General features: G+C 27.5%; 1 pseudogene; it reads right to left on the reverse strand.

Annotated features, from left to right (window-relative positions):
* LOC123266169 overlaps window positions 1-25901 on the reverse strand; it is a 51389-nt pseudogene extending 25488 nt beyond the window's left edge.
* Between the last annotated feature and the right edge of the window lie 1849 nt (window positions 25902-27750).

The raw sequence follows: 27750 nt of genomic DNA on the forward strand, positions 1-27750 counted from the left end.
AAAATTCAACGATATTGATATTTGATTGCTTAAAAAAAATCAAATCATAACTTTGTCTCTTAGAGTGTCAATAATTAGGGCTTTTCTTTCTTTTGTTTCAGAAATTTTATTAAGAGTAATTTAAATTAAGAAGAAATATAAGTCTTCTTTATGATTACTAAAATACAATTAGATATAAAATATTTTCTTTTTTATTTTCTCTTTTAGGTTATACAAGCTGATCTGAGATTGTCGAAAACATTTAAAGGGAAAAACAAAGGTTAGACTCACGAGCTTCGAAGTTTAGAAAGTCAATTTTCGAGCAACCGCTCTGTGTAATTAGATTGCGGTTAACCACGAACTTGTTTCGTTTATAAATAAAAAGTCGTAAAATGAGGTTATATATACGCTAATTCCACGGAGAAATTTTCTGGGTAAATAAATTTTTATTTTAAGTAATTAAACTAACCCAAAAAAACTATTTCTTCTCTTATAAATTGATTTCTTCTTTAAATAATTTTTATTACTAAAAAAAAAAAATCACAAATAAGCAAAAATTCAGTGAAGAAAGCAGTGACCCAGTACAAACCAGTGAAGAAATATAATTTAAATAAAATAATGTGGTAATGATTGATGACATACAAAAACAATAAACAGTAATTTATATGCGTATGTATGTCGAAAGTGAAAACAAACAAGTCAGTTTAACAATAAAACGACTTTATTAATTAATTAATTAATACCGATGGTCACGCGATGTCCGCCCTGTGTAGTAGAGCAAATTGGCAGCCGCACTCCCGTGGCTCACGAGTTCTTCTCTGATAATGAAAGCACTGCTCCAAAACTCCGCAGCCCCCTCCCCCACACTGCATCACCATATCCGATAATGTAGTCATAACCTTTTTCGTCCAATTCAACCATTGGCATATTTGTTTGTTTATATTTTATTAATTTCAGATTTGAATTTTATTTATTCAATTTTTTTTTCGCAGGTCGCAGATGACGTCGAGGTTAAGAAACAAAAATATTTTAAAGTCTGTTTAGTTTCAGTTTTTTATTTAACGCCATCTATTTAAGGCGTGTGAAGTTAAATTTTAATTAATTAAATAAATTTTCATTACAAGTCATAATTATTGTAAAATTTGAAAAAAATGTTATTCTATATTTTATTTTAAATAAAAAAGGTAAGAATAATTTTTTTCGTATCTTTGTTAGTTTTCGAGATAATTAGAGTTAAAAAAATTGCATTCAAGTTCCAAGCGGCGTAACGGCGGAACCGCTCAGGCGCATGCGCGAGGATTGTTCCGCGCATGCGTAGTTGAATTTTCGCGGGAAATTTAAACTAAACATACGATATTTTGGATTTTTTTGATTTTTAATAGTTTTATGTTGAATTTTAATAAAAATTATTACGAAAAATGTTTAATTTAGAAGATTAGAAGAATTTTTATTTAAAATTTGTAAAAAAAAAATTAAAAGCTTAAAAAATTGACTAAGATTTTTTGCTACTAAAAGTTTTACTTCGCTGACGCTTTAAATAGATGGCGTATGAACTAGAACTTAATTAAAAAAAAAAATTTATCCAAGTGTAAGCAATTGTTTCTAAGGCTTGCTATATAAAGTACTTAAAAGTTTATTTTACAGCTTGTTATATATAAAAACAGCTCAATAGATCTATCGATTCAAAGTGGTATTGTTGCTATTGTTATTATTGTGTACTATTGAGTGTCGAGTGAAGTACTTTGGTATATATAGTAAATAAAATAGACATATTTTTAGATTGTTAGTGAGTTTAAGAAACTACTACCCCTTTAATTAAGTACTTTCAAAATAAAATAAAATAAAATAAACGGATAGAAATTAAGTTAGCGTTTAAATTTTTTTTATTGAAAAAATTATTGCAAAAAAATTTTTAAAAATGCAATTTTAAAAAAATATATTTTTCGTTTTAATTTAATTAATAAAAAAATTAAAAACATCGGCTAACTTTAGTATTATATTAAATGGTTTGATTAAAACTAAAAAGCTCGCTAAATAAAAATACTCTGAATAATTATATTAAATGTTGTTATATCCTAAAGAAAAGTTAATATTTTACAGTGCAATTGGTAGTTTTAACGATCATAAAAAAAAAAAAAAACGCTTGAGGCTCAAATAAATTTGATGTGACTATAACTGCTGAATAAACAATGGATATGTATGAAAAAGATTATTTACTCGGCTAGATAAATATTCATGTTTATATTTGCGGATGCGAATTTTAAAATTGAATATTAATTTTTTACTTTTCAGGCTTTATTGGAGTTATATTAGAGATTCCTTACCTGAGAGCAGGCGTGTTGTGAAGAGTGTTGGGTGCAAGGAGTTGTTGTGGGGTTGCAAATCGCCCCCGTGCCCGGAACTTTTAGCTGTTCCTTGTAATCGGGCTGATAAGGAAGCAGCATGCGTATTTTGCCCCATCGGTTGAAAAAAAGTGCTATTGCACCCGCCCAGACTAGTAGTACCATCATCACTATTCCTATTTCGACGGCACGTACCTGTTCACAGAGAAATCGATAGATAAGGTTAATATATTCACTCAGGGTTGTGCTATTGTTGACGCGATACAATTCGCGGAAAATGGAAATTAATTTATACACTTAAATTATAGTTCTAAAGGTTGTATTTTATTTAATTGCAGTAATTTATCGTTAATAAGAGGTCTAGAATTTCGCAAAATTAATGAAAATTCAGTTAGCCGACAGTTAAAATTTTTTTTTTATTGAAAATTTTTATAAAAAAGTAAAAAAAAATGTTTATTTGGAAAAATTGTGTCTAATTTTTAAAAAAAATTTTTTAGTTCTAATTTAATAAATGAAAAAATTGAAAAACGTCGGATTTAGATTGTTGAAAATTAAATAAACCGACATCTGAAAATTTTGCACACTGATAGAAGGATTTCTTAGTATTTAAGAAGATTTCTTAGTATTTAAGAAATATTTCTTATATACAAAGAAATATTTTTTAAATACTAAAAAATGATGTTTAAGAAATGATTTCTTAAATACAAAGAAATCTTCTTAAATGTTAAGAAATCCTTCTATCAGTGCACGTCTCTCAAGGTCAAGCAATTATTTCAGCTTAAATTATTTTTATCTGATCTTTTTTGCACTTTGAGTATTAAATGAGTTGACAAATATTAACAAGAACACTTTTTTATGACAGTAGATACTTTGAAAAACACTATTTTTTCTACACGGAAAGAAAATTGAAGGAGTTTTTACTATTTTACTATTGTAATTTTTACTAAATAAAATAGTAACGGTGGACTATATTTCTCATTAAGTAATTTTTACGATCTACGATTGTAAATTTTATCCAACAAATAAGACTAGCAAGAGTCTTAAGAAGGGTTCATATTTTTTCTCTCTCTCGCTCTCTATTGGACAAACGAGAGTATCTCTGTCATACTTGTACAACTTATGGAATCTTAAAACGGATTTTATGCATAAATAAATGAAAATTTTCCAAAAAAGCGCTTCGCTCTTCGATGGATAATTTAATTATCTATCGAAGAGCGAAGCGTTTTTTTCAAAATTTTATCTTATTTATGAGCAAAACTCGTTTGAAAATCAACTATCAACCGCTCTTAAAAAGTCGAATACTATAGAGCAAATTATACAATATGTGTTTGTGAACTTTACAATTCAACTATTGTAAAAATTCACAGTTGGTTTTTTTAAAAGAAATATTAGGGAGGGAGAGAGATAGAAGGTTGGACTAATTGGTACCTGTACAGTAATCGAAAAAGAAACCGAGATTTTCGTGCTATCTGGGAATCGAACCCAGAGAACTCTGTGTTGGCAGCCAGAGACTCTCCTCTCGACGCTATCCGAGGTAAACTAAGACCCATATCCTTTAACATATACATAAACTCGGAGTCTAGCGCTGTGCACGGCCATCACTCACACTAATTGAGAAACATTCTAATTCAACTATTGTAAAATTTGCTATAGTTCTATTGGAAAGATACAGAGGCAGCACTGGAAATTTTCATCTCTTACTTTTTACAATAGTAATATCGTATTTTTTCATCAATAAATTGTATTTTTTCTTCTAAAATACTTGACAATTAATATTAATAAAAGTATAGTCCAGCTTTACAATAGTTGTATCGTAAATTTTCCCAGAAATTTTTTCCCGTGTATAAAATATAAAAAAAAAACCGTTTTGAAAAATTTTTTTCAATTAATTAGAAAATCGTTTTTTCTCTCCTTTAATTACTAAAAAAAAATCAAACATTTTTTAACGTTTGCTAATTTTAGTATCATAAAAATTAACTGTTTTTTTTGTAAAGTAAAGTTTTTTTTTTCGATAGAAAAGTATAAAATTGAGAAAAAGTAAAAAATTGTGAAAAAAAAAGAATTTTTTTAAGAAAAGTGAAAAATTTAATAAATCTTACTTATCAAAACATTTTGCGTCATTTCGTCAAAAAAATCTGTTTTAAATATAAAGAAAATAATTAAAAAATTTTAATTTAAAAATTTATTTTAAGTAATTTTTTCCCTCTAAGTAAAATTCTATTAGATTAAAATTGAATTACTAAAATTAAAAACTAAATAATTACTTGTATAGGCGCTGGATGCGGATTTGACGACGAAGGTGGCGGAGGAATTGGAGGTCCTCCAGTAACACTAGCATCCTGCTGAGGAGACGTACGTGGTGGCTCTGAAAAAACAACAATATCAAAACGGTTTGTTATCTTAATTACATTAAGCCCGATTATTATTCAAGGGTATGTTCATGGTAATTTTAACCCGGTAATTATGCAAATTCTCATCGATTATCGTTTAATTCGTCAATTTGCTCAAACATAATCTGAAAATTTAATTTATTCATGACACCTTTTAATTTCAAATCAATATTGGCCAATGTCTAAAATTTATTATTTCTTCCTTGTGTTAATTAGTCTTCATTATACTTAAGATTTTTTTAATAAAATAATACACCATTAAGCCTGATATTGAGTAACAACTTCAACTTTGATTAATTACTGTCTAATACTATCAAATGAATTATTTATAAACGAATCTGACATTTATACTCGAAATAATTACATAAGAACAAATGTGATAATTAATGCTCGTTATTACTTATTCATTATGTAGCCTGTAATTTTTAAACCGCAGAACAATTACTTTCGAATTATTTATCTAAGTAGAGAATCGTCAGAGCAATTAGAGCCTGCTAACTGTTTCGTCTATTGGTCTATTTACATTGCAAGCCTACGGAAGGATAAAAACAAAGAAGCAACAAAGAAGTTAGCAAAAACACTGACGCGCTATTTATTTAGGTTAGGAAATACCGTAAGGTTGTACGGATTACGCACAAATGTGTTTTAATTATATTTGAACATACTTTTTATTCAATTGTTGCGAAAAACACGCATTGTTTTTCTTTAAGTACACTGATAGAAGCATTTAGTTCTATTTAATAAGATTTAGTAACAGATAACCGAAAAAAAATGTTTCTATATAATCATATATAATTGTAGATAATCATATATGACTAAATATGATTATATATGGAATCATATATATAATTATATACAATTATATATAATCATATATAATTATATATAATCATACATGACTATATATGGAATTGTATATAATATTATATATAATTATATGACTATATATGGAGCAATATACAACCAAGCAAGATTATATAGTTCCATATATAATTATATATAACCATACATGATTATATATGGAATTGTATATGAGGTCATATATAATCATATATAATTATATATGACTATATATGGAGCAATATACAGCCAATCAAGATTATATATAGTTCCATATATAATTATATATAGTTATATATAGTTATATGTAATTATATATAGTTATATATAATCATACATGATTATATATGGAATTGTATATGAGGTCATATATAATCATATATAATTATATATGACTATATATGGAGCAATATACAGCCAAGCAAGATTATATATAGTTCCATATATAATTATATATGACTATATATGGAGCAATATACAGCCAAGCAAGATTATATATAGTTCCATATATAATTATATATAGTTATATATAATCATACATGATTATATATGGAATTGTATATGAGGTCATATATAATCATATATAATTATATATGACTATATATGGAGCAATATACAGCCAAGCAAGATTATATATAGTTCCATATATAATTATATATAGTTATATATAATCATACATGATTATATATGGAATTGTATATGAGGTCATATATAATCATATATGACTATATATGGAGCAATATACAGCCATCCAAGATTATATATAATCCCATATATAATTATATATGCTTATATATAATTAATATATATAAAAATTTTTTCTTTGAAAAAAAATTTTTTTTTGGTAATCACCAAAAGTATAAAATGATGTTTATAATTACGTTTAAATAATTCTGAAATACAAAATTTGTTACATTTCCTATGAGATGTTTTGGTCTGCTCTGCTAATACCTAATAGTAAAATCATTATTTATTTTATTATTTAAATAAGTGTTATATTATAATAAGATTCGGTCAAATAAATAAATTATGAATTATGACTATCCGAATATATTTTAAAATCAATTTTTATATTATATTTATGATAAACCCATATGATACATTATGTAGATGATAGAATCATTGTTATCTAAGACAGCAGCACAGAAGACAGAAACTTCAAGATCACTAAAGTTAAGCAGCATTGAGCAGGGTTAATAGTTGGATGGGTGACCGCTGGTGTTATAGCCGTAAAATTATAGCTAGATATTTTTTTTTGCATTTTAATTGGTTACAGAGAATTGCGTAGGACCATATTAAATACTCTATCCATAAAATTAACCCAATAATTAATTAGATGTAATAAATATATAATTAAATATTGTTATATATTATTATATATAATTATGTATGATTAGATATGGTTATATTTGGCCATTTTTCATATATAACCAATTTATATATAAATATATATAATTATATATAAATATTTTTTCTCGGGTACTAAATGATTTAGTAACAATCCTTTCATTACCAAATACTTAGTAATAGGTACTAAATCATTTATTAAAGCCCATTTAGTCCCGACAAATAAATATTTAGTAGTATTTAACAAATTATTTATTGCTACGCAATAAATCGTTTATTGGTATCAAAGAAATTAATTTTTTAACTAATTTTAGTGTAACCTAACTTTTTAACTTAAAATAAATAAAAATAATTAGAATAAATAATTTTAAGTAAAAATATAAGGTATTATAAAAAAAAAGAATCTCATTAAATAATATTTTTTTGTTTGAGACATTTATAAAATTTAAAATTGAACAAGTTTTTTTTAATTGAACATATCCATAATAGACAAATTAAAAAATGTTAACTAAACTCCACTGAGAAAAGATATAAATAGAAGACATTTATTGGGAGAATATGTGTTTTTAAAGGTTTAATAAATCTCCCAAAATCGAGCTGAATATAATAATCTTAGTTAGTGAATAGGTAATGTATCACATAAACATTGGAATTGAAGCATAGCCATCTACCGAAAATACTTACCAAAGAAATATTTAGTACCTGTTACTAAATATTATTTGGTGGAACTAAATATTTAATTCCATGTAATAAGGCTTTGTTCATATAAAGAAATCATTTATTAAACTGTAACAAATATTATTGATGGGTACAAAATGTTTGTTTCTCCCAAATAAATGAATAAAAATTTTGTTACTAAATCAGTTTAGTACTCTGTACTAAATTCTTCTATCAGGGTATGTTTAATTGTGTTTTATACATTATTATCTGCAATATGTTTACAAAATTAGTAACTTTGGCGCTAGTTGTATTTTCTGCATAGCAAAAATTAGTATCATTATTAATTTTAACCTCTTTCGGTCACTTTATATTGGAAAATTAGTTTTTTTAACTTCCCGCTAAGAAAATCTTAGATTTTCAAAAGTCGGGAAGTTATTGGTTTTACCCCGTTTTACAAAAATCGAGTTTTTATCAGATATCGACGTTTGAGGGGTCACAGGAAGCTTCCCTGACTATCCCCGTGAGGGTGTCACTATGTCTGTATGTATGTGTGTGTGTGTGTATATGTAAGTATGTAAACCTCTCATAACTACACGGGAAAAATTTCTGGGAAAATTTACGATACAACTTATTGTAAAGCTAGACTATACTTTTATTACTATTAATTGTCAAATAGTTTAGAAGAAAAAATACTATTTATTCATGAAAAAATACAATATTACTATTGTAAAAAGTAGGAGATGAAAATTTCCAGTGCTGCCTCTGTATCTTTCCAATAGAACTATAGCAAATTTTACAATAGTTGAATTGGAATGTTTTTCAATTAGTGTGAGTGATGGCCGTGCACAGCGCTAGACTCCGAGTTTATGTAAATGTTAAAGGATATGGGCCTTAGTTTACCTCGGATAGCGTAGAGGGAGAGTCTCTGGCTGCCAACACAGAGTTCTGGGTTCGATTCCCAGATAGGACGAAAATGCCGGTTTCTTTTTTCGATTACTGTACAGGTACCAATTAGTCCAACCTTCTATCTCTCTCCCTCCCTAATATTTCTTTTAAAAAAACCAACTGTGAATTTTTACAATAGTTGAATTGTAAAGTTCACAAACACATATTGTATAATTTGCTTTATAGTATTCGACTTTTTAAGACTCTTGCTAGTCTTATTTGTTGGATTAAATTTACAATAGTAGATCGTAAAAATTACTAAATGAGAAGTATAGTCCACCGTTACTATTTTATTGAGTAAAAATTACAATAGTAAAATAATAAAAACTCCTTCAATTTTCTTTCCGTGTATTGAATGGCTCCACCGATTCGATCGCGGTTGGCGCCATTCGAAAGGGCTTGTCCAAACTTAGATTTTGGATACAATTTGGATCGATTCGGACCGATAGATTTCGAAAAATCTAAAAAAAACTGAAAAAAAAAAATTTTTTTCAAAAGTAGTTTTTTTGGAATAACTTTCGAACGGCTTTATTGATCAACTCCAAAAACTAATCAGCTTTTAACCTTGAAAAACCACGTCAATCGCCGCTAATCCGGTCAAAATCGGTTAATTCGTTCGAAAGATATCGTGCAGGAAAGAAAACCCAAAAAAGTGATTTTTCGGAATTACTCCGAAATTTCTAGTTTGATCAATATAAACTTAAAAATTTTTCATAACGCTTAAAAAACTACGTCGAATGCCGCCAACCGCGTGAAAATCGGTTCATTCATTCAAAAGTTATTGCGGTTTGAAAACTCAAAAAATAGTGTTTTATCAACCTTCCATCAAACTTTTGAGCTTGAAAAGCTCAAAAGCATAGAAAAGTTATCTTTTTGAGCTCGAAGAGCTTAAAACAACACATAAATTGTATTTTTGAGCTCGAAGAGCTCAAAAACGTCATTAGTGCAGTTTTATGCACCTAGGTATGGAATTAGCGGGAAGTTGCACGGATGGCCTTCAGGGTCTGCCGTTTTTCTAATTTTTTTTATTAATTATTAGGTTACGTAGATTAAATTTACAAATTTTGAAGAGCTCAAAAACGTCGTAAATGCAATTTTAAGCGCCCAGGTATGGAATTAGCGGGAAGTTGCAGGGATGGCCTTCAGGGTCAACCGTTTTCCTAATTTTTTGTAAGTAATTTATAGAATTTAGTAAATTTTTGTGTTAATAATTACAGCCGTAAATTTTTTTTTTTTTTTTAATCTTTCAAGTCTTGAAAAGCGTGTCAGGATATTAGTGAGTAAACAGAATGGATAACGAGTAACAATGTTTACTTCCTGAATCTTATAACCTAGGTGAGAATAATAACTTCAATACTACTAAAGTTAGCCGACGTTTTTATTTTTTTTTATTTATTCATTGGTTAAATTATAAGTTAAAAATATTTTTTCTAATTGCAATTGTAGTTTTTTACAAATAAAAATTCCTTTTTTATTTTTTTGTAATACATTTTTTAATAAAAAAGGTGATTAAAATTGTTAGATGTCGGCTAACTTAATTTTTATCAAAATTTAAGTGAAATAATTTAAGCTGTACACTTTTCTGCAATGGTGATTATTAATTTTTAAATTATAAATTGAGTTATTGCAGTTGGACTGATTTTAAAGGTTAGGTTAGTAAACTTGCTTAAAAAATTTAATTAAAAATATTTCAATTAATGCCAAGTGTATATTTACACATTAAAAAATTTTTTGACTTGTAAAGTGTGAAAATTTCATTGTCAACTCTAATTATTTTTAATTTTTTATAATAATTTTTAATTGAAAAAATTACTTATATTACTAATTAATATTTTTAATTTCAACCTAATAATCATAAAATTAAATTTTTTAATACCATTAAATATAATTTTCTACGAAAAATTATAAAACTTTAAGACTTTTTAAACTTGTAATTTACTTTCTTTAATTTATTTTTCTATTTTTTTTAATTTTAAACCGTCATTTTATTTGAAATTCATAATATAGTGTGTTTACAATAACTTACTATAGTAAAAATTATATAATTTTAGTAATATCAATTTTATTTTATAAAAAAATCGATAGATGGCGTTAGTAGGACAAAACTAATGAAACTATACATGAAATTGGCGTTTCTTCGGTTAAAAGTGCGGAAATTCTCAAAAATCAACGTTAATTTATTTATTTATTCAATAACCTAACAGCTTATAAAGCCAATGACAAGGTTGCAAAAAGATACTATATAGTAAATCTAAGAATAATTGGCACATGTTGCTTTTTAACATTTAAAAATCAAAAAAGACCTACAATATAGTAAGAATTTTGCGTTTAAACATTCATGCTGTCGAGTATCGTTTTAAAAAGCTTGACATTAAAAATGCAAAATTATAAAATTTTTTAAAATTGTCATTCACTTTCCTTAATTTCTTTTATTTCTACATTTTTAAGCCGCTATTTTTTCTAAAATTCATAATATAGTGTGTTTAATACAACTTACTATAGTAAAAATTCTATATTTTCAATATTATTATTTATATCTCATAAAAAATCAATAGATGGCTTTAGTAGGATAAACTAATTAAACTATACATGAAAATGGTGTTTCTTCTGTTAAAAGAGCGGGAATTTCACAAATTATCATTTAAAAACTAAAAAAAGCCTATAATATATTAAAATATCGTCGAATATTGTTTTAAAAAGCTTTAAATTGAATAAAAAATTGTTTTTAATAATAAAATTCTTGCATTTAATTGTTAAAAACAAAAATTGCAATTATAAATTGTTAAACAAAAATTTCTTTTTAGGGTAAAAATTCTCTTCTTCTTGTCAATTATGCAGTACTTTTTCGCACTTAAGACTAAAACGAGCTGTAAATATAAGGCGCGAAGTGGAGGCATGACTTGTGCAATAAAGTATAAATTTAAAAAGGGAAAGAGCAAAGAGAGTAATAATATATGAGACATATGAAAGTATGATGAGGTAATTATGAATGAATTACCCAGGGTGCGGAAGACAATAGGCCGACTTCTGTACTTTTCCGGCCCTCACCGCAGTAATCACCAACTGGTATTGCGTGTCAGCTTGAAGGTCGTTCAGGAGTAACTGCATCGCTGTTTCCTGCGACCAACCGCACCATCCTGTAACTAACCGTCATGCCATTGTTATTTTTATTCCTCAAAGTCTTCTTATAACAATATTGTACATATTTATTATTTTCTTCTTCTCTTTTTATTCATTTTCTTTACTTATTTTATTTCATTCCAACTTTCTCGACACACGAAAGCTAAATTGATCTTTTGTTGCAATCAATACTCAACTTTTTTAAAAATATTTATTGTTGTATTAATAAATATTTAAATATATTTTTTATTTTTAAAAACTAGGTTTATTTCTACTACAAAACTAAGCTACAACTAGACAGCGTTTTCGGTTGCAGCCTCATCTAAATTTAATGGCTACTTTATTATAGACTAGACTAGACGGAATTTTTTTGCTTGGATAGTTTCGAATTAGGAACAGAATTATGTTGAAAAATTTATCATTTTTTATACATGGAGAAAATTATTTTTCTATTAATCTAATTGTTGCATCTAATTGAATATAAAGTATTGAGCGAGTATTCTTACAGTAAAAATACGTATTGGTACTGTAAAAATTGGTATAATCCCCAAAGCACTACCAACTTTAATCCTGGGACTGATATCCCATATTATAGCATACCAAAAGTAATGATGGCGTCATAAATTTCCTAATTTTGACCTTGTGTTGGTAATTGTTATGCAAAAAGCAGCTGTTTGTTTACAAATTGTTAAACGTTAAAAAAATATGTCTTTACACAGTTATCAAAGTGTTGGTTAATATTTATCAATAAATATCTGCAATTGTTTATAGTTTATTAATTAAAAAATAAAATAGGCCGTAATTGTTCGAAGATATATTCGAGTGAATTAAGTGAGGTTAAGTTTACTTTGTTTTAATTTTGGTATTTTGCTGACAGTGAAAGCAAGTTTTGCTGCAGTAAAAATAGGTATTGCTATTAGGGGATTAAACTTTGCTATTTTTCCCACAAGAATACTAGTTTCTTTACGGAAGAAATAAATTTACTAGAAGGAAAAATACTTTTTTTCAGTGTAGGGTTAGATAGCCAATTCTTCGCCACTTGGTACTTTTAAATTTTGATTCGATAAATAAAGAAAAAGTTGTTTAAATATTACCAAAAATTTTTATTGATTTCTTCTCTTATTTTCATATTAAAAAAAAGCATTTAAATTATTTCAATACTGTAATGAGTAAATAAAAAAAATCAACAAAATAGTGTATTTCTTCTTTCATTTTATAAAATTTTACCCAAAACAACTTCAATTGTTTCAAGTGTCCAAAAATAGCATAATAAATCTCTTCATCTCTATTAACTTTAACAAACTAGAAAAATATTCTAACATCAAAATTTCATCACAAAATATCTAATTTTCTTCTTTAATTTATATGATACTAAAGGTCAGAAAAAAACTTATGAATGACAAAAATTCATTTTTTATTATGTAAGTGCGTTATTTTGTAGCTGCCGGGGTTCGAACCTGCTCAATAATAAAGTTCAAGTGGCCTCTCAGATTAAGTTCAATCAAGTTCAAATGGCCCCTCCAGGCGTTCAGTCACGACCAATTTTTTTATTCATACTTTGCTTGGTCTATTTCTAAATTTATGTATCTTAGTGCGTTTATTTGTTTCACACTGCAAATACATAAATTCAATTATCGCTTTATGATTTTCTATTGTCGTTTTTATTTATATAAAAAATGAATTTTATTGACCCCCGATCAAAATATATCATGCGGAAATGATTGAAGAGCTAAATTTTTACAATTTAGTATTTTTTATTAGACGAATTTCAAATTTTACTTTTTTTTTCTTTTAATTTTTTATACTCTACATTTTTATTTCTTCCTTACAAGCCGTCATCTTACCTAAAATTTAAAGTATACTTCAACTTATTATACTTTAAAACTCATATTTCTACTAATAGTAATCATATGTCATAAAAAAATCCAATAGATGGCGACACTAATGTAAAACGACAGAAACTATACATGAAAATGACGTTCTTCTTGTTAAAAGAGTGGGAAATTTTTAAAAATCCTCTTCAATCATTTTATCTTTAAATTCTTTTAAATTATTTCCATAAAATACATCTTTTTTATTAAAATAAATTTTAATTTGTTCTAAAAAAAATTTATTTATTTAACAACAGAATATATTTAAAGTATATTTAACAAAAACTCATTACAAAAACAATTTTCTCCATGCAACCAGCAATTTAAAAGAACTTTCATCAAATAATCGTGTAAAAACCTATTAACATCTTCATAATGTATCAAACAGGATAATACCCTCTTCTGGCTGAACAGTTTCAATGAAACTACATGAAATTGGTATACTATATGTGCTAAGTTTATCGTGTGAACAATTAATTAGTGCATTTTACAGTACATTTAGCTCACAATGTTTCATTGTCTTTTCTATCCACTGTATTATTCTACTCTAATTAACCTTTTTTACCAATCAACCAAAAATTATCAGCAGTTAATTAATTATTAATAAGCATCAAATGTCAAAAAGTGCTTGCGCTGATTGCTAATTAAATTTCCAAATTGAATTTTAATTAGAAAATAAATAATTTTACGACTATATGGTCAAGGAAAGAAGACTATTTTTTTTTAATCTTAACTTATGTTTAAAAAAATGCCATTGAATTCGAAAATGCTCTATCTCTAGATACATAATTAAGAAACGACCTTGTATCTCGTGAACTATTGACATTTTAAAGATATAAGCTTATCCCGATGTTACACTCATCAAGACCTTTTATTTGAGTACCCACATCAATTTTTCATATATTTTATATATTTATATATTTCACAAATACCATATATATAGAATATATAAAATGCCATGTGGGTACTTAAATAAAAGGTCTCGATGAGTGTAACATTGAAATGAGTTTATATCTTAAAAAATGTCAATAATTAAGAAATGACCTTGTATCTTAAGAAATATTGACATTATTAAAGATATAAGCTCATTCCAATGTTACACTCATCAAGACCTTTCATTTGAGTACCCACATCAATTTTTTATATATTTATATATATTATACAAGGGTGATGTTCTGTAAGGACATCTTAAATCTGTATAAAATTGTCCGACCAAATTATTTTTGATTTTATTAGAAAAAAAATTAACAAGGGCTACAAAACTATCAGCTCAATTATAATAAATAAACAGCCGAATTAATTTTTGCTTTTTCGATATTTCTGTATCTTTTGCCATATAACATGACAGGGGACTGTTCTTTTTTTTATCAAATTGAGAAAAATCAAGCAAACTATTTCAATGCATTCAACTTTTCAAGTTCTCAATGAATGTTTTCATTAATTAGAATAATATTAAGACTTATGGATCCAATTTTATAAATAAATTATAAATAAAAATAGTTGCCAGGGGACTAAGTTTTGAAGTGGCCCAGACACATATTTCCAGCACAAATGGTGCTTTGACACTAAATAAAATGCCGATAAAGCGCTAACAGCCCTATGGTTATTAACTCAAGGCTAGTTAGATCCTTATAAACCTTACAAAAGGTAAAATAACACGCTGGATTTTTTTTTTGGCTTTGAACTTCTGGCAGAGGACTGTTCTTAAAATGCCTGGGACAAACTTCGGTCTAATGAATTTAATGAAACAATTTAATTTTCGGTACTTTTTATTGAAGAAGATTGTTAGTTAACTAATTAAGTTTATAAACATTATGGACCAAATTATATATGATGAACGAAGAACTTGAAATTTAATCTTAAAGTTTTAATTTTGGGACTGGGACAGCCCAGGGGACTGTTATTTCGGTGGTTTACGAATTTATAGCAAAAAAACCAAAATTTATTTCATTTTAGTTTTCAATGCTCCCAATAGAAATGTTTTTTTACTTTTGTAACAAATTTTTTTTAGTAACAAAATAACAATTTTTCCAATAAAAAAATGCCTTGGACAGCAAAAAACATCCTTACAGAGAATCACACATATGTATATATGAAAAATATATCGAAGATGTATGAGGGTACTCAAATGAAAGCTCTTGATTAGTGTAACATCGGGATGAGCTTATATCTTTAAAAACGTCAATAATTAAGAAAGTAAAGTGCAATTTAACAAAAGTCATTACTTAATGAAACAAAATTTTCATTTTTCATCATTGCCTTTAAGAAGATTCATCTACTCATCAACAAATTCAGCTTGAAAAAAAAATTTGAATTTCTGATTATTGTTTATATTTTTTGTCAAAAATTTTAGATAGAGTTTTATGAAACTTTGACTCATCAATTTATACATGTCATATATTTCAATACCATTTTTCAAAATATAAGTTCCGTTTTAAAAAACTAGTCTTCTTTTTTTAACCACATAGTAGCAAAAAAATTTATTTAAAAATGGCTGTTCTGATTCTGGTGTCAAGTCTTAAGTATATTTTGTCTTTGTCTGTTAATTCTTGCGGATGATAACATGTAGCTAGGCACATGACACACGATAGACTTTTTGACAACGAAAATATACCTTTTTTCATTTTCATCATCATCATCATCGTACGTCTCGTTGTACGGTTCGTTGTAACTTAAGATGAACGTTTCATTGTACGTTTCATTGCACGAATTGAGCCTATCGGGCTTGTAAGCATCGATGGTTTCATTCCTATGTCGGAACAAAAATTAACTAGTTACTAAAATATATTAGACATTTTTTTAAGCAACCATCTATTAATAGTAATCTATTAATCTAATGTTTCAATCAATCCGTTCTATGTCATAAACTGTAAAACTAGTTCTAGGTTAGAATTATGGTATGTTATGAGGTTATGCAGAGTGCCGCGAAGTAAGCAGAACCTACGCTAGATGTCCCTCGCACTACAAATCCCGCGCTTTTTGTGAGATGACATGTTTAACTATTTTATAACCTAGATCTTTTTTTTTGTTCTAAGTACGGAAGATATATAATTTTATTTAATTGATATTGATGAATTTAATGATTGTAATTTGAAATATGAAATATTTTTTTATTTTATATAAATTAATACCTGTCATTTGTGAAATTCCTTTGCCGCAAAACAACCGAAATTTTAATTTAAAGTGCTCGCGGAAAAAATTTGTGCTGTTTCCGTCATAAATTTTGTTTTTTTGGTTATATTTATTTATTTTTTTTATTTATTAGGTACCTTGATTAGAAAGTATTCATTATAAAAAGTCAAGGATTTTTTAACAATCAAATTTATATAAAATTTTTTAGCTTAAAATAAGAATTTTTTTATTTTTTATGCGTGAGGTAGAGAAGATGGCGAGTGTGACGTCAAAAGCCTACAAAATGATGCGCTGTTAAGTTTAAGCTGCGCTTAAACTTAAATATGTTACAATTATAATAAAATTTTGAATTTTAAACGTTAGAAAACATCAAATAATATTTTTTTAATGGTTAAAAAGTTTAAAATTTATTTTTTGGTAAAAAATAAATAACAATTTATTTTTTCTTCATTTTTGTGCACAATTCAGGGAAGAAATAAGGTAAAAGCCCCAACTATCGACACTATTAGAGACAAAGTTATGATTTGATTTTTTTTAAGCAATCAAATATCAATATCGTGAATTTTATTTGTGGTAATGTCTCAAGTAATGTTTTTACTAATCAATTTTATTTTAAAAGATAATCACTGATATTTACTAATTAATTTTGAAGAATTAAATAGATTGTCTGGATACACCAATTATTGGCAAGTTAAAAAACTGATTGATCTAACTATTGACATACCTTCACCCCAATTATTGACACCTATACTAAGCATGCCTACAATCATCAGCTTATTCTTATTTATCCAAACTTATTATTAAGTAATCAATTTTAATAAAGTTTATTAATTATAATTTCCATAAATGATTAGTTACTTTTAAAAATATTAAAATTTATTTAAAAATAATTTATTTAATCAGGAGAGTTCAAACTCTTACAGTTAATTTTTTAGGATAAAGTCAAAAAAAAACGTGATAGCGCTGTCGAATGGCTGTCAATATGAGATTCAACTTAAAAATTATCAACTAGTTATTGACATCCATTATTTAAATATTATAAAGCATACAATTAATTTCGATTATTGAGTTTTATAAATTTTTCATATATTGTTAATTAAAAAAAAAAAAATTAGGAAAACGGTTGACCCTGAAGGCCATCCCTGCAACTTCCCGCTAATTTCATACTTAGGCGCTTAAAATTGCACCAATGACGTTTTTGAGCTCTTCGAGCTCAAAAATACAATTTATGGGTTATTTTGAGCTCTCCGAGCTCAAAGAGATTGCTTTCCTATGCTTTAAAGCTCTTCGAGCTCAAAAGTCTGATAGAGATTTGATAAGACACTATTTTTTGAATTTTTAAACCACAATAACTTTTGAATGAATAAACCGATTTTTACGCGGTTAGAAGCATTCGACGCAGTTTCTTAAGCCTCACAAAGAATCTCAAATTTTGAATTGATCGCGCTAGGAATTTTGGAGTTATTCCGAAAAAACACTTTTTTCAGTTTTCTTTCGTTCACGATATCTCTCGAACGATTCAACCGATTTTGACCAGACTGGTGGCGATCGACGTGGTTTTTTGAGTTTAAGAGCTGATTAGTTTTGGAATTGAACCTTTATGCCGTTTAAAAGTTATTCCAAAAAAACCACATTTGAAAAAAATTTTTTTTTCAGTTTTTTTACGATTTCTCAAAATCTATTGATCTGAATCGGTCCAAATAGTTTTCAAAATCTAAGTTTGGTCAAGCCCTTTCGAATGGCACCAACCGCGATGAAATCGGTCAAGCCGTTCAAAAGTTATAAGCGGTTCACATACTTTCACACACACACACACACACATACAGACACCTCGACAACCTCTCGGGGATAGTCAGGGAAGCTTCCTGTGACCTTCAAACGTCGAGATCTGATGAAAACTCGATTTTTGCAAAACGAGGTGAAAACAATAACTTCCCGATTTTTGAAAATCTTCGATTTTCTTAGCGGGAAGTTAAAAAAAAAGATGATATTATTAGATGAAGAAATGAATTTAAACTCGGCATTTGAAAAAATGTTTTTCTAATCAAAGTTGTTAAGAAAATAAACGTTCATAAGCTGGTTTGATGAACTTGTGGTAACTTTATTTTTTTTTAATAATTACTATTTAATATTTTGAACTGACAGTATTTTTAACTTCCCGCTAAGAAAATTGAAAATTTTCAAAAATCGGGAAGTTATTGTTTTTACCTCGTTTTTCGAAAATCGAGTTTTCATCAGATCTCGACGTTTTGAGGTCCTAGGAAGCTTCCCTGACTATTCCCGCGAGGGTGTCACTATTGTGTGTGTGTGTGTGTTTTTTTTTTTTTTTTCCTTGGGGGGGGGAATCCTTTTTACGGATTCTAGGCATAGCTGTTTGGCCTGGATATGTGGCGACTCGACGCAGCGTCATACTAAAACTCGACGCTGACGCCCCTACCCACTAAACCCTAAACCCCTTTCTCTTCTATCCTCTGATTTCCCATGGTACCGCCGTAAGGCATTTCTTCGCGGGGGGAGGAATTAGCTGCCGCTCTTCCTTCTGGTGGCTAAGATGTTATTTCTTTCTTCTAGATTCTGTCTTTCGCTCTTTTCCTCTCAATGGATCGTACTCTGTAAGCACTTTTGTAGCAAAAGTGCTTGTGGCGTTCCAGGCAGCTTCTGACGACAACATTGCTTCTACTATTGATTCTGGTAGGGTTCTCTTCTTCAGAATCTTCTAACTCATCGCGCTGTTGGTTGAAACGTGGACACACAAAGAAAACATGCTCCGCATCTTCATTGACCCCTGGACAGGACGGGCACTCTGGGGTATCATCGTGCTTAAAGCGGTGAAGATACTTCCGGTAACATCCGTGTCCTGATAACATCTGCGTTAAATAATAGTTGATCTCACCGTGACTCCGGTGTGTGTGTGTGTAAGTATGTAAACCTATTCTAACTTTTGAACGGTTCAACCGATTTCATTGCGGTTGGTGCCATTCGAAAGGGCTTCGCCAAACTTAGATTTCCTGAAAATTTGAACCGATTCGGACCGATAAATTTTGAAAAATTTGGAGAAATCTAAAAAAAATAGGAAAAAAAATTTTTTCAGAAGTGGTTTTTTTGGAATATCTTTTAAACGGCTATACCGATCGATTCCAAAAACTAATCAGCTCTCAACCTTGAAAAACCACGTCAATCGCCTCCAATCCGGTCAAAATCGGTTGATTCGTTCGAGAGATATCGTGAACGAAAGAAAACCGAAAAAAGTGTGTTTTCGGAGTTGCTCCGAAATTTTTAGTTTGACCAATTGAAACTTAAAAATTCTTTATGAAGCTTAAAAAACTGCGTAGAATGCCGCCAACCACGTAAAAATCAGTTCATTCATTCAAAAGTTATTGCGGTTTGAAAATTCAAAAAATAGTGTTCTATGAAACTTCTATCAGACTTTTGAGCTCAAAAGCTCAAAAGCACAGAAAAGGTATCATTTTGAGATCGGAGTTCTCAAAACAACACACAGATTGTATTTTTGAGCTCGAAGAGCTCGAAAAAAACGGCCATGTATTAACGGAATCAGCGGGAAATTCCAGGGATGGCCTTTAGGGGCAACCGTTTTTCTAATTTTTTTAATTAAAAATTACTTTAATTATTCTAAATAAAATAGAAATTCATTCATGGCAGCCCAGTGCCTCTAACTGATCCTCGCTACTGATTTTTTAGTTCCAAGTGCCTTAATTATTCCAAATAAAAATTAAAACTTATTCATAGTCGTCCAGAGCCCTGACTGATCGTCGCTCCTTTTTCTTTATTATAAAATTATTTTAATTAAATTAAATAAAAATAAAAATTCATTCGTGACCGCTTATTGCCTCTAACTTACGATTACTACTGATTTTTTTAATTAAAAATTACTTTAATCGTTCTAAATGAAAATAAAAATTTATCCATGGTCACCAAGTTTTTCTGACTAACCCTCGCTACCGATTTTTTTTATTAAAAATTACTTTAATTATTCTAAATAAAAATAAAATTCATTCATGTCCGCCCAGTACCTCTAACTGATCCTTGCTACTGATTTGTTAGTTTAAAATTGCCGCAATTATTCCAAATAAATATTGAAAACTCATTCATAGCCGCCCAGAGCCCCTGACTGAGCGTCGATACTTATTTTTCATTTTAAAATTATTTTAATTCATTTAAATAAATATAAAAATTTACTCATGGCAGCTTATTGCCTCTAACTTACTATCACTACTGATTTTTTAATTAAAAATTACTTTAATCTTTCTTAATGAATATAAAAATTTATTCATGGCCTCCTATTTTTTCTAACTAACCCTCGCTACCGATTTTTAACTTTCCGCAAAGAAAATCGAAGATTTTCGAAAATCGCGAAGTTATTTTTCACCCCGTTTTGCAAAATCGAGTTTTCATCAGATATCGACGTTTGAAGGTCACAGGAAGCTTCCCTGACTATCCCCGCGAGGTTGTCACTATTTTTTTCAATTTTTTAATTAATAAGAATTTAATAAAAATTTATCATAGTTAATCTTATTACAGATGATTAAATATATTTAAAAATAATTTAGGGTGTCAATATTTAGACCTCTGTCAATAATTGGGGCTTTTACTTTTATAAATGTATCTAAATTTAATTTCGAGAAGAAATAAAAAATGTATTGTAATAAAAGAAAACCACAACTCATTCATAAAAGTAAACTTGATTGATCGTGTGAAAGTCCTTGACTTAATATAAATATTATTATAATTCTTATATTACATATATACATTTATAAAGTAAAAAGTTATTAATTCATGCGGAAACTGTAAATATAGATAATAGGTTATGTGTTATAATATAAATAATGAAATGTGCTTAAATTAACCATTTAACCACGCACCTTGCATCTGTCGGTTTGTATGTCACGTCGTATTTTTCCACCTGATCTACTTGGCTTGTACTCCAGGATACACGGACGGATGTCGGACTGAGGAACATGACTGTTACGTTTTCCGGGACGCCTGGCACGCCTGTCATAGAACCTATAAAAAATATAAATAGTGAGAAGAAGAACAAGAACAGAAATGAGAGTCTACATATAAACAAGAGTGAATTTTTAAAATTAAAATGATATTTCAGTGATGGGTGAAAGATAATGTCAGTCATATAGCTATTTATATGTCTTATTGAAGTAAATAAATATAAGCTTCTGTTGATGTTTTCTGTTTTCGTGTTTTGAATATTTTTGTAACATCATTAACAATTCTAGGGCAAATTCTTTTTTTTCTTTTTTTTTTCTAAAGTTACTTTTATTGTTTTCTTCTTAAATTCTGCGGATTCTAGAGTTTGGAAATTTGATTGAGAATTCTTATAAGTAGATTAATTTTTTTTGGTGTAATAAATTTTATTTTGTAAAAAATGTACTTTGTCTCAAAAGTAATTGATACATAAGCAATATTCTTAACATCTAGAAATTTTAAGGAAAATTTTAATGATAAATTAAAAATTGGTAAAAATTTGTTTTTTACATTAATTAATTCAAGAAAAAAATTTTTTACCTAAAATAATTTTTTAAAGTATTTAAAACTTATTAGAATACTTAAAAAAATTTTAAGATTATTGGTATTTTTAAACAAGTCGAAAATGTCTTTAATAAATGTTATTAAGTATCTTTATTGAAGAAAAAGGTATTTTTAAGTAAAATATAAGTTACCTTATTTGAAAATAAAAAAAAAAACCATTGAAATAACTTTAAATTTTGAGAAAATTAAAGGTTAATTGCTTTATAACATGATTTTGGATCTGCGCATGCGCTGGAACGGTTCTAGCGCATGCGCGCGAAGCCCGCGCAAATTTAAACGATGAATTTTTTAAATTGATAATTTTATTCCTTTTTCTACTTTGTTATATTAATAAATAACTTTACTTTTTTGTAAAAAATATTGTAAGCTTAAAAAAATTTTAAAGAATTATTTTACGTCAATTCATTTTTAAAAAAAATTTTTCTTACACTTGAAATCATTAAGGTAAAAGACCCCATTAGTGGCACCTTTAACCCCTATTAGTGGCACTTTTTCTTTCAATGAAAAAATGTTCTACTTGAAAAAAAAATTAAAAATTTGTTTGATCTGAATGTCTTAAAAATTATAAATAATATATTCATTATTGAAATTAATGATTTTATTAATTGAATAAGTACCAAAATCAAAGAAAGTGTCGGTAATGGGGTCCCCGCCACTAATGGGGTCTTTTACCCTATTTAAAGTATTTAAAACTCAATTTTAATCGTATAGAATATGAGAAAAATTTTAAGGCTAATTGATAGTTTAAAAATAAGTCGAAAATGTCTGTAATAAATGTTATTAAGCATCTTCATTAAAAAAAAGGTATTTTTAAGTAAAATATAAGTTACCTTATTTGAAAATAAAGCAAAAAAATCATTTAAATAAATAAATTTTAAGGAAATTAAAGGTTCATTGCTTTGTAACATGATTTTAAATCTGCGCATGCGCTGGAACGATTCCAGCGCATGCGCGCAGAGCCCGCGTAATTTTAAACGACTAATTTAAAATTGACAATTTTATTCTTTTTTAACTTTGTTATATTATTAAATAACTTTACTTTTTGTAAAAAATATTGTAAGCTTTGAAATATTTTAATTTTTACCATTAAAAATTTTTTCCATTAGAATTGTTAGTAAAATTAAGACAATTGTTCAATGAATTATTTTTTTTCTTCTGTATTATATGTTATTGATTCGCAAGCAAATAACTGGAATTAATTTAAATTGAATCTTCCGAAGTAACGATGAAGTTTGAAAAGATAATATTTTTATTGAATCAAGTACGAAACAAAAGAAAATTTTTTTGGGTGACTATGAATGAATCTTGTTTAAAAATAATATTATTTTTTTTCAAAAAAAAAAAAAAATGTTGTTTTGTTTATTCTGGCTTTAACTAAACAAGAAATTGCAGCCATGCAATTTATTTTTTTGGCCGTAAATTGCAATGAAAATAAATTGAAGCTTAACCCGTCAGCGTGTTTACAAATTTATTGTATTTAACTCGAGAAATTCTAGAGAAAATGTTTATTATAAACTACAAACTATATAAATAAATAAGAAACTAACTTTAGCGATCGATTATTCTATAAATACTCCGACGACCTAAAAGCCTATTTAATAATTAATCAGAGCGACATGCTATTAACAATATTATTTACTAAATAAATAAATAAAGTAAAAAGGTGTTTGTAAATATTTACCAACAAATCCTACGCCGTAGAGAACAAGCATAGTGGCCCAAAGGACCATACCGCCAGGGAGGTGTAGGTGGCGGACCAAACTTGGACCGCTTGAACCCGCGCACAGTAATTGACCACTTTTTTTTTTTATTAAAATAAATTTTACGCGCTTTCCACATTCAAATTTCGGGGTAACATTCGCATAAGCTTTATTACACTTCCCCGATTTCGATTTTAATTCACTTTTATTATTATTTACTAAGCCGACGACATCTATTAACTCTGTGAGATTATTTCTATTACCACTCATCTCGTAAAATCACCCTCAATAGTTTCTTCATTTTTACATCACTTTGGTCCATCCGAGGTTTTAACTGCAAAAGAAACAACATAATTTATCAATTATTATTATAAATAAATTTTGCTTTATTAAATAATGAATTTTGTTAAATTGCACTGTACTTTCTTAAATATTGACGTTTTTGAAGATATAAGCTCGTCCCGATGTTACACTTATCGAGAGCTTTCATTTGAGTACCCACATGCATATTTGATATATTTTTTATATATACATATATATGATATATATTTCAAAGATATAAGCTCATTCTGATGTTACACTCATCAAGAGCTTTCATTTGAGTACCCACATGCATTTTTTATATACTTTTCATATTTACATATATATAATATATATAAATATATAAAATATATGAAAAATTGATGTGGGTACTCAAATGAAAGCTCTCGATGAGTGTACTATCGAGATAAGCGTATATCTTTAAAAATGTCAATAGTTTACAAAATACAAGGTCATTTCTTAATTATTGACATTTTTTAAGATATAAACTCATTTTATGTTGCACTCATCGAGACCTTTCATTTAAGTACCCACATGGCATTTTTTATATATTTTATATATATGGTATTTGTGAAATATATAAATATATCAAATATATGAAAAATTGATGTGGGTACTCAAATGAAAGGGCTTGATGAGTATAACTTTGGGATGAGCTTATATCTTTAAAAATGTCATTAGTTGACAAGATACAATGTCATTTCTTAATTATTGACATTTTTTAAGATATAAACTCATTTCGATATTAAACTCATCGAAACCTTTCATTTAAGTACCCACATGGCATTTTTCATATATTTTATATATATGGTATTTATGAAAATATATAAATATATAAAATATATGAAAAATTGATATTGAATACTCAAATCAAAGGTCTCGATAAGTGTAACATCGGGATGAGCTTATATCTTTAAAAATGTCATTAGTTGACAAGATACAATGTCATTTCTTAATTATTGACATTTCTTAAGATATAAACTCATTTCGATATTAAACTCATCGAGACCTTTCATTTAAGTACCCACATGGCATTTTTCATATATTTTATATATATGGTATTTATGAAATATATAAATATATAAAATATATGAAAAATTGATGTGGATACTCAAATCAAAAGCTCTCGATAAGTGTAACTATCGGGATGAGCTTATATCTTTAAAAATGTCAATAGTTTACAAGATACAAGGTAATTTTTTAATTATTGACATTTTTTAAGATATAAACTCATCGAGACCTTTCATTTAAGTACCCATATGGCATTTTTCATATATTTTATATATATATGGTATTTATGAAATATATAAATATATAAAATATATGAAAAATTGATGTGGGTATTCAAATGAAAGGCCTCGAAGATGTAACATCGAGATGAGCTTATATCTTTAAAAATGTCAATAGTTCACAAGATACAAGGTCATTTTTTAATTATGTATCTAGAGATAAAGAATTTTTGAATGCAGCCTAAATACATCATAATAAATTGACTATCGGTGATATAATAAATTTTCAAACAATCAATAATAATAATAATAATAATAATAATAATTGTTTTGTTCAAACAAAAGCATTATCCAATCGATAGCAAAAAAATAATAAAAGTCAATGATAATGATAAAAACTAAGTGCTTTTATACTTATAAAAAGAAAAGTAAAGTATAAAGTACTTCACAAAAATCCATCGACCTCATATTTCACACAATGAGCTTGATTATCCTTAGTACACAATATGAAACCAACCCGTTTGGAGGGCAACCTAATTTAAACATTATTAATTTAACCATGCGATTGTATAGTATGTAATGTATAATGTAACCAGCTCAACACACTTTTGATCTCTTCCTAGTCTACTACACAGACACTCATTATAATATACTGTGTAGCAGTCACTCGCTATTTCGGTTTAATGATGAAACTGGATCGTCACTCATTAATTGAAAACGTAACAATTTTATCTACTCAAATGGTTTAATTAAATTCCCTCAAACTCAATTCACGGACAAATGCTTTGTAGTTCGATTTTAACCCAAATTTACCTTATATCGACTAGCTTCGCTCTGGTTACAACAAACAATAACCCGAAACAATAATAACAAGTACGCTATCTTTTTAATTGTTTAATTATTATTATTGTCATTTTTTTTTTAATAAAAAAAAATTATACGGAACAATAGAAATTGTTCTAAAATTACATAGATGTCAACAACCTCAGACAATATTTTTTGGCTAAAATATTTTGGCAATTTTCCAAACTCGGTGAACCTCACAAACCCGAGAAATGTAATGAGTTTGATGGTAATGGTTTGTATATGTACATTAATATTGTAGACGTTGTTAGCTCGTGCGTGCAGGTTATATTAACTCAGATCTAAACTAAAACGTGAAATATTATATTTGTAACCAAGATAAAGATAATTACGTAATTATTTCCTAGTAGAACATATCCTGGCTGTTACATTTATATAAATCTAAAGACAATACGTAATAAAACACGGCAATCATAAGTCATAGCGGGAAAGCGAGTGTAATGTAGTTTGAAAAAGCTTTTGCTCTCTGAGCTTTGCTCCGTGTTTCGTCTTTTTCATTTCATTCTCACCGAGAGTCATTTATGATGATAAGTAATTAGGCTGCATTCGCAAATGCGCTATCTCTAGATACATAATTAAGAAATGACTTTGTATCTTGAGAACTGTTGACATTTTTAAAGATATTAGCTCATCCTGATGTTACACTCATCGAGACCTTTCATTTGAGTACCCACATCAATTTTCATATATTTTATATATTTATATATTTCACAAATACCATATATATAAAATATATAAAATGCCATATAGGTACTCAAATGAAAGGTCTCGATGAGTGTAACTTTCGAAAATGAGTTTATATCTTAAAAATGTCAATAATTAAGAAATGACCTTGTATCTTGTGAAATATTGAAATTTTTAAAGATATAAGCTCATCCTGATCTTACACTCATCAAGAACTTTCATTTGAGTACCCACATTAATTTTTCATATATTTTTATATATTTATATATTTCACAAATACTATATAAATATATATATATATATATATATATATATATATATATATATATATATATATATATATATGCTATATCTATATATATATATATATATATAAAATATATAAAAATGTCATGTGAATACTTAAATAAAGGTCTCGATGAGTGTAACTTCGAAAATGAGTTTATATCTTAAAAAATGTCAATAATTAAGAAATGACCTTGTATCTTGTGAAATATTGAAATTTTTAAAAGATATAAGCTCATCCTGATCTTACACTCATCAATAACTTTCATTTGAGTACCCACATTAATTTTCATATATTTTATATATTTATATATTTCACAAATACTATATATATATATAATATATAAAAAATGTCATGTGAGTACTTAAATGAAAGGTCTCGATGAAGTGTAATATCGAAAATGAGTTTATATCTTGAAAAATGTCAATAATTAAGAAATGACCTTGTATTTTATGAACTATTGACATTTTTAAAGATA

This window comes from Cotesia glomerata, linkage group LG5, assembly GCF_020080835.1.
Source record: "Cotesia glomerata isolate CgM1 linkage group LG5, MPM_Cglom_v2.3, whole genome shotgun sequence".
NCBI classification, from domain to species: domain Eukaryota; kingdom Metazoa; phylum Arthropoda; class Insecta; order Hymenoptera; family Braconidae; genus Cotesia; species Cotesia glomerata.